This window comes from Lolium rigidum, chromosome 4 (genome assembly GCF_022539505.1).
Source record: "Lolium rigidum isolate FL_2022 chromosome 4, APGP_CSIRO_Lrig_0.1, whole genome shotgun sequence".
NCBI lineage: Eukaryota > Viridiplantae > Streptophyta > Magnoliopsida > Poales > Poaceae > Lolium > Lolium rigidum.
In genome coordinates, this window is record NC_061511.1 from 98,002,353 (window position 1) to 98,014,518 (window position 12,166).

Sequence of the window (12,166 nt, forward strand, 5' to 3'; positions counted from 1 at the left end):
TTTGAAGTTGAATATGACTTGTGAATGACTTGGTGAATTTTACCAAAACTGATGGTTGGGTTCGGATGCGATACCATTCCAATTTTACAAGTGCCCCCACAATACCTGAATCTGGGTAAGGCTTAGCTGGAAATTTATGTGTCTTAGTATGGGTTCCCTCTAAAACAAGCGTCATCGGGGTTATGCCGGAGGCTGCCTCTACAACAAAAGGAATGATGTGAAATGACGTGAAATGAGGTGAATGTCCGGCCCAAGCCCCGTGCGGTTCCTAGGTCGACTCGTCTCGTCTTCACCGGGAGGCCAATCTCATGGGGAGAGGTGCCTATACTAGGGTATGTAAATGAAAGGTTAGGATTGGTAGTTCGCGTACTGCGTACGATAAATCAGGGCCAGTTACCCCTGACGAACTATTGCAATTGTTGTGGCACAAGTGTACCACCTCTGCAGAGTTAAACCTATTCGAATAACCGCGTCCGCGGTCATGGACAGTTGGAAAGGCCATAATGTTCCGTCATCAGAACTTTTCTAAAAATATGAATGGTGACTTGTGAATTGAATTGAAAGGTGAATTTGACTTTGAATCACAACTGAGTTGTGGGAATGACACTAATGTTCCCACCGAGTTAAGTTAGGCAAATGAGGAGTTTTTGATTATTAAAGTGTTTATGAAATAAAACTGCTTTCTCGCAAATGAAACTAGAGCTTAGAACCCCTTTACTATAGTTGATAGTTTTTACCTTAGTATTAGTTTGCGAGTACTTTAAAGTACTCATGGCTGTGTCCCCGGCTATTCAAATGGCCAGACTATGAAGACGAGTACCGTAACCCGAAGAAGGACGAAGCAGGACGTCTACGACAACTAGGATCACTCCCGACATCAACGGTTGCTCGTGGAATAGATGGACTACTACGCTATTTCGCTTCCGCTATGTGTTATGTAATTGATCAATAGAACTTCTATTATTGTAATGAGACTGGATCATGTGATCCTTTATTTGTAAGACGATTATGTGTTGTAATAAATGATGTGTTGTGATATCAATCTATTATGTCTCGCAAAAACAATATTCCTGGGATTGCGAGGAATGGCATAATAGGCATCTGGACTTAAAAATCCGGGTGTTGACAACAAGCTCTATCAGACAAAGGCGAGTCTAGACGAATGGACAATTTAAGGAGAACAGGAAAAACTGGGCAAGGAGCTACCCATGGTCTCCTTCCGAGGATGCCCCCGGAAGAGGGGCTGAAAACGAGGAAGCGGGGCAGCCAGGCCAAGGCGTGGTCCGGACTGCCCCGGGAAGGACTCGGGAACCTCCTCTCCTTGCTAGGCGCGGCCAGGGAGCGGGGGCTAGCTGGGCCTGACTAGATGTGTTAGGACTTGTGTGGGGAACAGGCGAGGCACATGCACCCCTACGCGCCATCATGACGCGGACCGACCGAGGCCTGGGCCGCACACAGGAGTGACAGGTCGCTGCCCGAGATGTCATGCCATCATCAAGTACGTCGGCACACCGCCCGTGGCCGTCCATTGGCCACTCGCACCACCCACCTGCCCATCGTATGTGTAGCTCCATCCGATTGAGCCCGAGAACGCTCTTGGGTAGTGCTCGTGCTAGCCGTTGTGACCATCTCATGAGATATAAAAGCAAGGAACTAACCAACAGTGGAGAATAGAGGGGATCAAGTTGGGTTAAGCTGAACCACGCTAGACCAATCCAAGGAAGACCATACCAGAGTAGGCTGAGCAAAACAATCCACCACTCGGCCAACCGATCGACCAAGACGAGCAATGCTCTTGACAACGTCAAGGCAAAGATACAGGACAGGGAGAGAGGGAGAGAGTTTGATTTGGACTAGCATGATCTAACTTAATAGGAAGAGAGAAAGGGAGAGCAAAAGAAAGAGGAAGCCCGGGAGGTGTAGGAGCTAAAGAAAGCGTCCTCCCGCCACCTGATAGTTCATAACCTTGTACACTATCCATCCATGATAATCCACCAAAGCAGAATGTAGGGTTGTTAGCCAAAGGGCGGCATAAACCTGGGTAAAAAATGCTCGCGTGTGCTCTGTGTATGTTTTTCCTCCGCCTTAGTATGATCCTAAGGGGGCATTGAGGCCGAAACGACTTCGTGCCCAGTACGGAACAAAAATGGGGTTGTGTTCATCCCCGGTGTCCGCATAGGCGAGACGCGACAATCTTATATTGAAATTTGAATTCAAATGAACTTTAACTTATAAATCACACAAGATAAAAATAAGTAAAAAATGAATATATGGAGGAAATAAATCTTTATTAGAAATATTTTTTTACATTTAACTTACAACCTTCAAGTGAATCTCAAGAAAAATTACAAGTAAATAAAAAATCTATCTTTAACCTATAAACTAAATCCTTATTTTCCTACAAAAGGACAAAGACAAATAACATTGTTATGTTAAAATGTATGACTCACCAAAGGTGAGAGATATCAATGTTGAACTTGATTTCGAACCAATGAAGAACTCCTGGAAATTCATCTCAAATTAGAGGTTTGACAAATCCGAATTAAAAGGGTGACCACAATGGATTGTTGCAGCAGAGTAGAACCGCAAGGTCAACACATAATCATATAGCATTGTCACTTCTGAAACCAATAGGAATCATAAGACCAGTTTAGTAACAATAATATTAACCTAGAAAGTAAACCAAAATCAGGCGATAATGTGATGACACCTCCAATGTTCTAAAGTTCTTTCAAAGAACCAAATGCAAACATGAATTCAAAATGATACTACATTGTCAATTTGAATAAAATACAAACATAAATATGAATTTGAACCAAAGAACCCAGCAAAATACAAATAGCTTAGAACAAAAATGTGAACCACCCAAAACACAAAATCATAAAGGGATAAGAATGAACTAGGAAACCTTGTACAAGAGGAAAGAGCTTTTTTCGATAAAAGAAATATATTAATATCATAAGATACCAATTACACCCAGCCTCTGCACCAACGCAACACCCTAATTGCAGTACGGATGCACACAACCAAAAAAAAAATAAAAGAAAACTAAGAAACAAAAGTCCCGCTATAGCATCCTAGGCTTAGCAACAGCGATACAACCACCACCAAGACAACACCTGAAATACAGAATATCCAAAAACGACGCTGATACGTCTCCAACGTACCTACAATTTCTGATGTTCCATGCTTGTTTTATGACAATACTTACATGTTTTGCTTGCACTTTATAATGTTTTTATGCGTTTTCCGGAACTAACCTATTAACAAGATGCCGAAGTGCCAGTTCCTGTTTTTCCCGGAAGCTTCCAGAAAGTCAGAGAGGGAACAGAGGGGAGCCCTGGGGGCCCACACATGGTGGCGGCACGGCCCAAGGGGGGGGGCCCTAGTGTGAGGAGGCCCCGTGGCTCCTCCGACTCTGCCTCTTCGCCTATTTAAGCCGTCTCGACCTAAAACTTCGATACCAATTGACGAAATTCCAGAAAGACTCCAGGGGCGCCGCCACCATCGCGAAACTCCGTTTCGGGGGACAGAAGTCTCTGTTCCGGCACCCTGCCGGGACGGGGAAGTGCCCCCGGAAGCCATCTCCATCAACGCCACCGCCTCCATCATGCTCCGTGAGTAGTTCCCCCATGGACTATGGGTTCTAGCTGTAGCTAGTTGGTATTCTCTCCCCCATGTACGTCAATACAATGATCTCATGAGCTGCCTTACATGATTGAGATTCATCTGATGTAATCAGTGTTGTGTTTGTCGGGATCCGATGGATTGTTACATTATGATTAGTCTATCTATAAAGTTTATGAAGTTATTGTTGCTGTAATCTTGTTGTGTTTAATGCTTATCACTAGGGCCCGAGTGGCATGATCTTAGATTTAAGCTCTATACTTATTGCTTAGATTGTATCTACAAGTTGTTTGCACGTGTCTATGTCCGGAACCCGAGGCCCCGGAGTGACAAAGAATCGGGATAACTGGAGGGGAAGGCTTAGGTATGAGGATCACATCTTTTCACCAAGTGTTAATGCTTTGCTCCGGTGCTCTATTAAAAGGAGTACCTTAATTTCCAATAGATTCCCTAGAGGCCCTGAGCTGCCACCTAGCTGGTAGGACAAAAGGTGTTGTACAAGTTTCTCATTGCGAGCACGTATGACTATATATGGAAAACATGCCTACATGATTAATAATCTTGATGTTCTGTCTTAATGCTATTTCAATCCTATCAATTGCCCAACTGTAATTTGTTCACCCAACACTTGTTATTGGAGAGTTACCACTAGTGTAGATAGCTGGGAACCCCGATCCATCTTTCATCATCATATACTCGTTCTACATGTCATTGGAAGTAGTATCAACTATTTTATGGTGCCATTGCTCTCATATTACTGCTACTGCTGTTGTGTTACTGTTACTATTGCTCTCATATTACTGCTGCTTTCACATCACCCTCTTACTAGTGCTTTTCCAGGTGCAGCTGAATTGACAACTCAGTTGTTAAGGCTTATAAGTATTCTTTACCTCCCCTTGTGTCGAATCAATAAATTTGGGTTTTACTTCCCTCGAAGACTGTTGCGATCCCCTATACTTGTGGGTCATCAAGACAATTTTCTGGCGCCGTTGCCGGGGAGGCATAGCTCTACTCATAACTTCACCTGGGGAGTACACTCTACCTCTCTCTCTGTTTTTGTTTTATTTTATTTTGTTTTGCTTAGTTTACTTTTGCCTAGTTTGTTTGTACTTAGTTTATTTCTGTCTAGTATTATTTTGCTTAGTTTACTTTTGCCTAGTTTGTTTTTGTCTTGTTTTATTTTCTCTATATACCCGAAAATCCATAAAAAATTGAAAAACCGAAAAATTAAAAACTGCTATTATGGGAGAACCTACAACCTATTTGGAGCTTATTGAATTATCTAATAACTATAGAGAATCAATAACAGGTAAAGTTATGAGTGCTGTGATAGAAAAATTGAAAACAATTGCTAAAATCTTGCTTAAACGCCATGATGTAAACTGTTGCTCTCAACAGGATACTAAACATCTTAAATTTCAATGTGGCTTTAGTGAGGAATTTTTAATTAAGAACTATAATCGGAATAGCTATATTCATTTTGGGTTCGAAGAGGTAGAACAATTTGTCATATTGATGGGAGCCTCTGAGATAGAATCCTTCATGTCTAAAAATTATGAAACTTGTGCTGTTTGTAAGGACCTTAAAGATTATGTCTCTTCTATCCTTAATTTTTTCATAGAAAGCTACAGTGATAATCCTTATATCATTGATTATAAAGAGAGACTCATTAATGCACAAGAATGCACTCACAATTTGCGGGAACCGAGTGGAAGAAGAAATTGATGAACCCGAAAGCTCATTGGATGAAAAAGAAGAGGAGAGTGATGAACAAAAGGAGGAAGAATGGATTAGCTACCCATGCCAACCTTATAATGAGAGTAACTCTTTATCTCTTACACTATTTGATTGTCCTCCATGCTTACCAAAGGCGGATGAATGTTATGTTCCTGTGGATTCTCTTGAAATATTCCCTGTGAGTAAAACTAGTGAGAATAATTATGCTACTGTTATTCATGATAATCCATGCTACTTTGATAAATCTTATGATAATGCTTTGTTTGTGTCTGATGTCGAAATGCATGGTACTAAAGAGTTTTTTTTAGCAAATGTTTATGATATATCTCTAGATGATGGTCCTATGTTACTTGATAATATTAATTGTACTACTAATGAAAATGGGATTGGAGAGTTCTTGACTTTATCTATGAGTCCCATATCTTTTGAGATTGATCAATCATCTTGTTATATTATTGATAAAAGTGAGTTTGAAAGTTTTGATCCTATTATTTTTGAGCTTGATAAAAATTATGTGTTTGTAAATCATGGAAAGCATGTTGTATGTGATAGTTATATTGTTGAGTTTGCTCATGAAGCTACTGAAAATTATTATGAGAGAGGAAAATATGGTTGTAGAAGTTTGCATGGTACTAAAACACCTCTCTATATGCTTAAAATTTTGAAGTTACTCTTGTTTTATCTTCTTATGTTTGTTACTTTGTTCTTCATGAATTTATTAGTGTACAAGATTCCTATGCATAGGAAGTGGGTTAGACTTAAATGTGTTTTGAACTTGCTTCTTGATGCTCTCTTTTGCTTCAACTCTTATTTCTTACGAGTGCATCATTAAAATTGCTGAGCCCATCTTAATGGCTATAAAGAAAGCACTTCTTGGGAGATAACCCATGTGTTTATTTTGCTACTGTTTTGTTGTGTTTGGGAAGTTGTTACTACTGTAGCAACCTCTCCTTATCTTTATTTTATTGCAATGTTGTGCCAAGTGAAGTCTCTAAGAGAAGGGTGATGCTAGATTTGGATTACTGCGCAGAAACAGATTTCTCGCTGTCACGAATTTGGGTATGATTCTCTGTAGGTAACTCAGAAAAATCTGAAAATTTACGTGAGTGATCCTCAGATATGTACTCAACTTTCATTAGTTTTGAGTTTTCTGATTTGAGCAACGTAAGTACCTCTTAAAAATTCGTGTTTATCGGTTGTTCTGCTTTTGATGTACTGTCTTGTTTTTTGCATTGTCTCTTGTGGACTTTAAGCAAGGCTTTCTAGACTTGGAGAGCTGTAACTAATGTTTTATTGAGTTCTTGCAATGTGTCACTACAGGGCCAAGGTGGATTAAAGTTTTTTGAGTACTAACCCCTTCAATGAAGTTTATGAGAAGTTTGGTGTGAAGGAAGTTTTCAATGGTCAAGAGAGGAGGATGATATATGATCAAGAAGAGTGAAAAGTCTAAGCTTCGGGATGCCCCCGTGGTTCATCCCTGCATATTTCAAGAAGACTCAAGCGTCTAAGCTTGGGGATGCCCAAGGCATCCCCTTCTTCATCAACTTATCAGGTTTCTTCTATTGAAACTATATTTTTATTCGGTCACATCTTATGTGCTTTACTTGGAGCGTCTGTGTGTTTTTATTTTTGTTTATGTTTGAATAAATTCGGATCCTAGCAATCCTTGTTTGGGAGAGAACACGCTCTGCTTTTTCATATGAACACTTGTGTTCTTCGCTCTTACTTTTAATGTTCAATGACAAAAGTTGGAAGCTATTGCATTTATTGCTATTTGGTCGGAAACAGAAAATGCCTCATATTGTCTTGGATAATTTGATACTTGGCAATTGTTTTGAGCTCTCAAAGTAGATCATGATTAAGCTCTTGCATCATGTAGTTTAAACCTATTAGTGGAGAAGTATCGTAGAGCTTGTTGAAATTGGTTTGCATGATTGGTTTCTCTAAGGTCTAGATATTTTCTAGTAGAAGTGTTTGAGCAACAAGGAAGACAATGTAGAGTTTTATAATGCTTGCAATATGTTCTTATGTAAGTTTTGCTGTACCGGTTCATACTTGTGTTTGCTTCAAACAACCTTGCTAGCCAAAGCCTTGTACTGAGAGGGAATACTTCTCGTGCATCCAAAACCTTGTGCCAAAACCTATGCCATGTGTGTCCACCATACCTACCTACTATGTGGTATTTTCTGCCATTCTAAGTAAATACTCCATGTGCTACCTTTAGACAATTCAAAACTTTATTACTCCTTATTTGTGTCAATGTTTTATAGCTCATGAGGAAATATGTGGTGTTTTATCTTTCAATCTTGTTGGTCAGCTTTCACCAATGGACTAGTGGCTTCATCCGCTTATCCAATAATTTTGCAAAAAGAGCTGGCAGTGGGTTCCCAACCCCAATTAATTAACTTTCATTAATAATTCTCTTCACGTGTTTTGCTCGATTCATCGAGTAAGCAACTTAATTTTGCAAATAGACACTCCTTCATGGTATGTGAATGTTGGAAGGCACCCGAGGATTCGGTTAGCCATGGCTTGTGTAAGCAAAAGGTTGGGAGGAGTGTCAACCATAACTAAAACTAAAATACATGTGTAAACAAAAGAGAAGAGGGATGATCTACCTTGCCGGTAGAGATAACGTCCTTCATGGGAGCCGCTCTTTGAAAGTCCGTCCGATGAGGGGGTTAGAGTGCCCACTACCATTCATTGACAACAACAAACACCTCTCAAAACTTTACTTTTATGCTCTCTATATGATTTCAAAACTTAAAAAGCTCTAGCACATGATTTAATCCCTGCTTCCCTCTGCGAAGGGCCTTTCTTTTACTTTACGTTGAGTCAGTTTACCTACTTCCTTCCATCTTAGAAGCAAACACTTGTGTCAACTGTGCATTGATTCTTACATACTTGCTTATTTGCATTCATCATATTACTTTGTGTTGACAATTATCCATGAGATATGTATGTTGAAAGTTGAAAGCAACTCGCTGAAACTTAAATCTTCCTCTCGTGTTGCTTCAATGCCTTTACTTTGAATTTATTGCTTTATGAGTTAACTCTTATGCGAGACTTTTGATGCTTGTCTTGAAAGTACTATTCATGAAAAGTTTTGCTATATGTTATCTATTTGTTAGCAACTATAGATCATTGCCTTGAGTCACTGCATCCATCTCATATGCTTTATAATAGTATGATCAAGGTTATGTAAGTAGCATGTCACTACAGAAATTATTCTTTTTATTGTTTACCTACTCGAGGGCGAGCAGGAACTAAGCTTGGGGATGCTGATACGTCTCCAACGTACCTACAATTTCTGATGTTCCATGCTTGTTTTATGACAATACTTACATGTTTTGCTTGCACTTTATAATGTTTTTATGCATTTTCCGGAACTAACCTATTAACAAGATGCCGAAGTGCCAGCTCTCGTTTTCGTTGTTTTTGGTTCCGTAAAGGCTGTTCGGGCAATATTCTTGGAATCGGACGAAATCAACGCCCGTAACCTTATTTTTCCGGAAGCTTCCGGTAAAGTCGAGAGGGACCGAGAGGGGAGCCCTTGGGGCCCCACACATGGTGGCGGCGCGGCCCAAGGGGGGGCGCCCCCCTAGTGTGAGGAGGCCCCGTGGCCCCTCCGACTCCGCCTCTTTGCCTATTTAAGCCGTCTCGACCTAAAACTTCGATACCAATTGACGAAATTCCAGAAAGACTCCAGGGGCGCCGCCACCATCGCGAAACTCCGTTTCGGGGGACAGAAGTCTCTGTTCCGGCACCCTACCGGGACGGGGAAGTGCCCCCGGAAGCCATCTCCATCAATGCCACCGCCTCCATCATGCTCCGTGAGTAGTTCCCCCATGGACTACGGGTTCTAGCTGTAGCTAGTTGGTATTCTCTCCTCCATGTACTTCAATACAATGATCTCATGAGCTGCCTTACATGATTGAGATTCATCTGATGTAATCAGTGTAATGTTTGTCGGGATCCGATGGATTGTTACATTATGATTAGTCTATCTATAAAGTTTGTGAAGTTATTGTTGTTGCAATCTTGTTGTGTTTAATGCTTGTCACTAGGGCCCGAGTGGCATGATCTTAGATTTAAGCTCTATACTTATTGCTTAGATTGTATCTACAAGTTGTTTGCACGTGTCTATGTCCGGAACCCGAGGCCCCAGAGTGACAAAGAATCGGGATAAGCTGGAGGGGAAGGCTTAGGTATGAGGATCACATGTTTTCACCAAGTGTTAATGCTTTGCTCCGGTGCTCTATTAAAAGGAGTACCTTAATTTCTAGTAGATTCCCTAGAGGCCCTGCTGCCACCGGCTTGGTAGGACAAAAGATGTTGTACAAGTTTCTCATTGCGGGCACGTATGACTATATATGGAAAACATGCCTACATGATTAATAATCTTGATGTTCTGTCTTAATACTATTTCAATCCTATCAATTGCCCAACTGTAATTTGTTCACCCAACACTTGTTATTGAAGAGTTACCACTAGTGTAGATAGCTGGGAACCCCGGTCCATCTTTCATCATCATATACTCGTTCTACATGTCATTGGAAGTAGTATCAACTATTTTCACGGTGCCATTGCTCTCATATTACTGCTATCGCTGTTGTGTTATCGTTACTATTGCTCTCATATTACTCGTTGCTTTCACATCACCCCCGTTACTAGTGCTTTTCCAGGTGCAGCTGAATTGACAACTCAGTTGTTAAGGCTTATAAGTATTCTTTACCTCCCCTTGTGTCGAATCAATAAATTTGGGTTTTACTTCCCTCGAAGACTGTTGAGATCCCCTATACTTGTGGGTCATCAGACGCCTCCAAGAAGGAAACGGTGCACCAGCGCCGTCGTCGACCGACCAAAGATCTTAGGTTTTCACCCTGAAAATAGTCCCCGCTCTGAAAACAATGCCTCCAACAAGGTGATTGCCAGGCACAACGAGTTAAGGCCAGACCTTGGGTTTTCACCCTGAAAGGTAGGACTCTGAACTTCACCTATGCTGCTGCCCCCACTTCCATACCACTGTTTCGGAGCCCGGGACACCAAGCAAGTCCCTCAACAACGCGGAGACTTGAACCTCCCTTAGCTAGTCCTCCGCTCCGGCCTTCATGTTATTCCCTTCATCTGACTGCATCATGGACCAAAATGTCTCTTGATGCCAACACAGACCAGAGCTTTGCGCCACTCCCTCCAGAACCAATCGGCGGAATAAAAGCATGGGTGCGCACGACCGAATACCACCGATCCAGCAAACTCCAGGCAAAAAAAGCACGGTTACATTCACCGGCGGCGCCTTCCGGAACTCAACACTCCTGCGCATTGAGAAGAGCAAACCTCAGGCAAGTCTTCATCTTCGCCCAAGAGAGACCCTAGGACCGCCGTCTTTATTCAGGTCGGACTGTAATATCCCAGGTAATGGGGTTACAAAAATAGAGGAAACAGATGTGTGCATTGCATTCATGCATAGAAAATCTGGGGAATTTTCGCGCTTTAAAGTAAAACAATCACAATGAATCGAAGTTTCACTTGACCTTGGTGGAATTGAAGTAGCTCATCAAGTCCAAGTGCTATAAACCTCAATGTGACTTTGCTAAAACCTTGTTTTGGGTAGAGATAAGTTGATCTAAGGGGTAAGATCAAATGGAATTAAAATCAACACAAGAACTTATTAATCAAGGATCAACTACTTGATCTTATTAAAGATCATAACATGATATTCCTTGCCATAACATATGAACATATATTCAATGGTAAATCAAGTAACAATAAAATGAAGAAACCATTCTTCACTTATTTTCTCCATGTCTTAAACAAATAAATAGCCCTACCATGAACCTCATGGTATTTCTTGAACTAAACTCTTAAACTTAACACCAACAAAAGCTTATCATTAAACCCTAGAGATGGGAGAGGTATATAACCATTAAAGAGATAAGAAGCACACTCTAAATTATTAACACTTAAAAGTTAAGCAACTACCTTGAGGTACAATTGAATTCACTTTAAAACTAAATACCAAATATAGCAAAACGCAAGGACCTAAGTGCATAAAAGCCACACCTTCTGATTTCAATCATAACTTATTAAATATGTGGAATATCACAAAACTAAATTCGTTTACATTACGAATTATAGTTCAAACTATTTGAATAAAATAAACTATGAGTATTTTGAAACTCATATGATCATGCCTTGGTGAAATCAAACATCACCATTCAAAATTGGGGTATAATCCTTATCTTTGACATTTTGATCCCAATAATAATATAAATACAATCACATATGATATAGTGACTCAACCACAAGCATAAAATCATTCACAAGATATTTAGTAACAAAAGCCACTTGGTTATCCAAAAATAAATCACATGAGAGGATAATCTCAATGCCACATAGGATGAAAATATCTACATAGCTTGAATCCTAAGTTATGCCACCTCATGCTTAAAGGATTGCTATGGATGAGAGCATGACAACCAAGCACCTTACTCATCAAATTAAAGCAAGAGTCATCCACCTATGTGTCATGTTACAAGAGCATGCCCAAGCCTATAAAAGGAGCCCCACACTTCATCCATTCCATCATCTTGCACCTTGATGCAAGAAGACCAACACATTGAGCCATTCCATAAAATAGTTAGGATCAAGATGAAGCAGCTAGGAGGTGGAGGCATGCCACAAGATGCAAGGTTTATCGGAATTCTCGAAGAACAAGCTACGTAAGATAGCAAGGTAGAATTCTTAGGCGGCACCACATGCTTAGATAATCATATCATCATTCCTTGAGTAGAACCCTAGA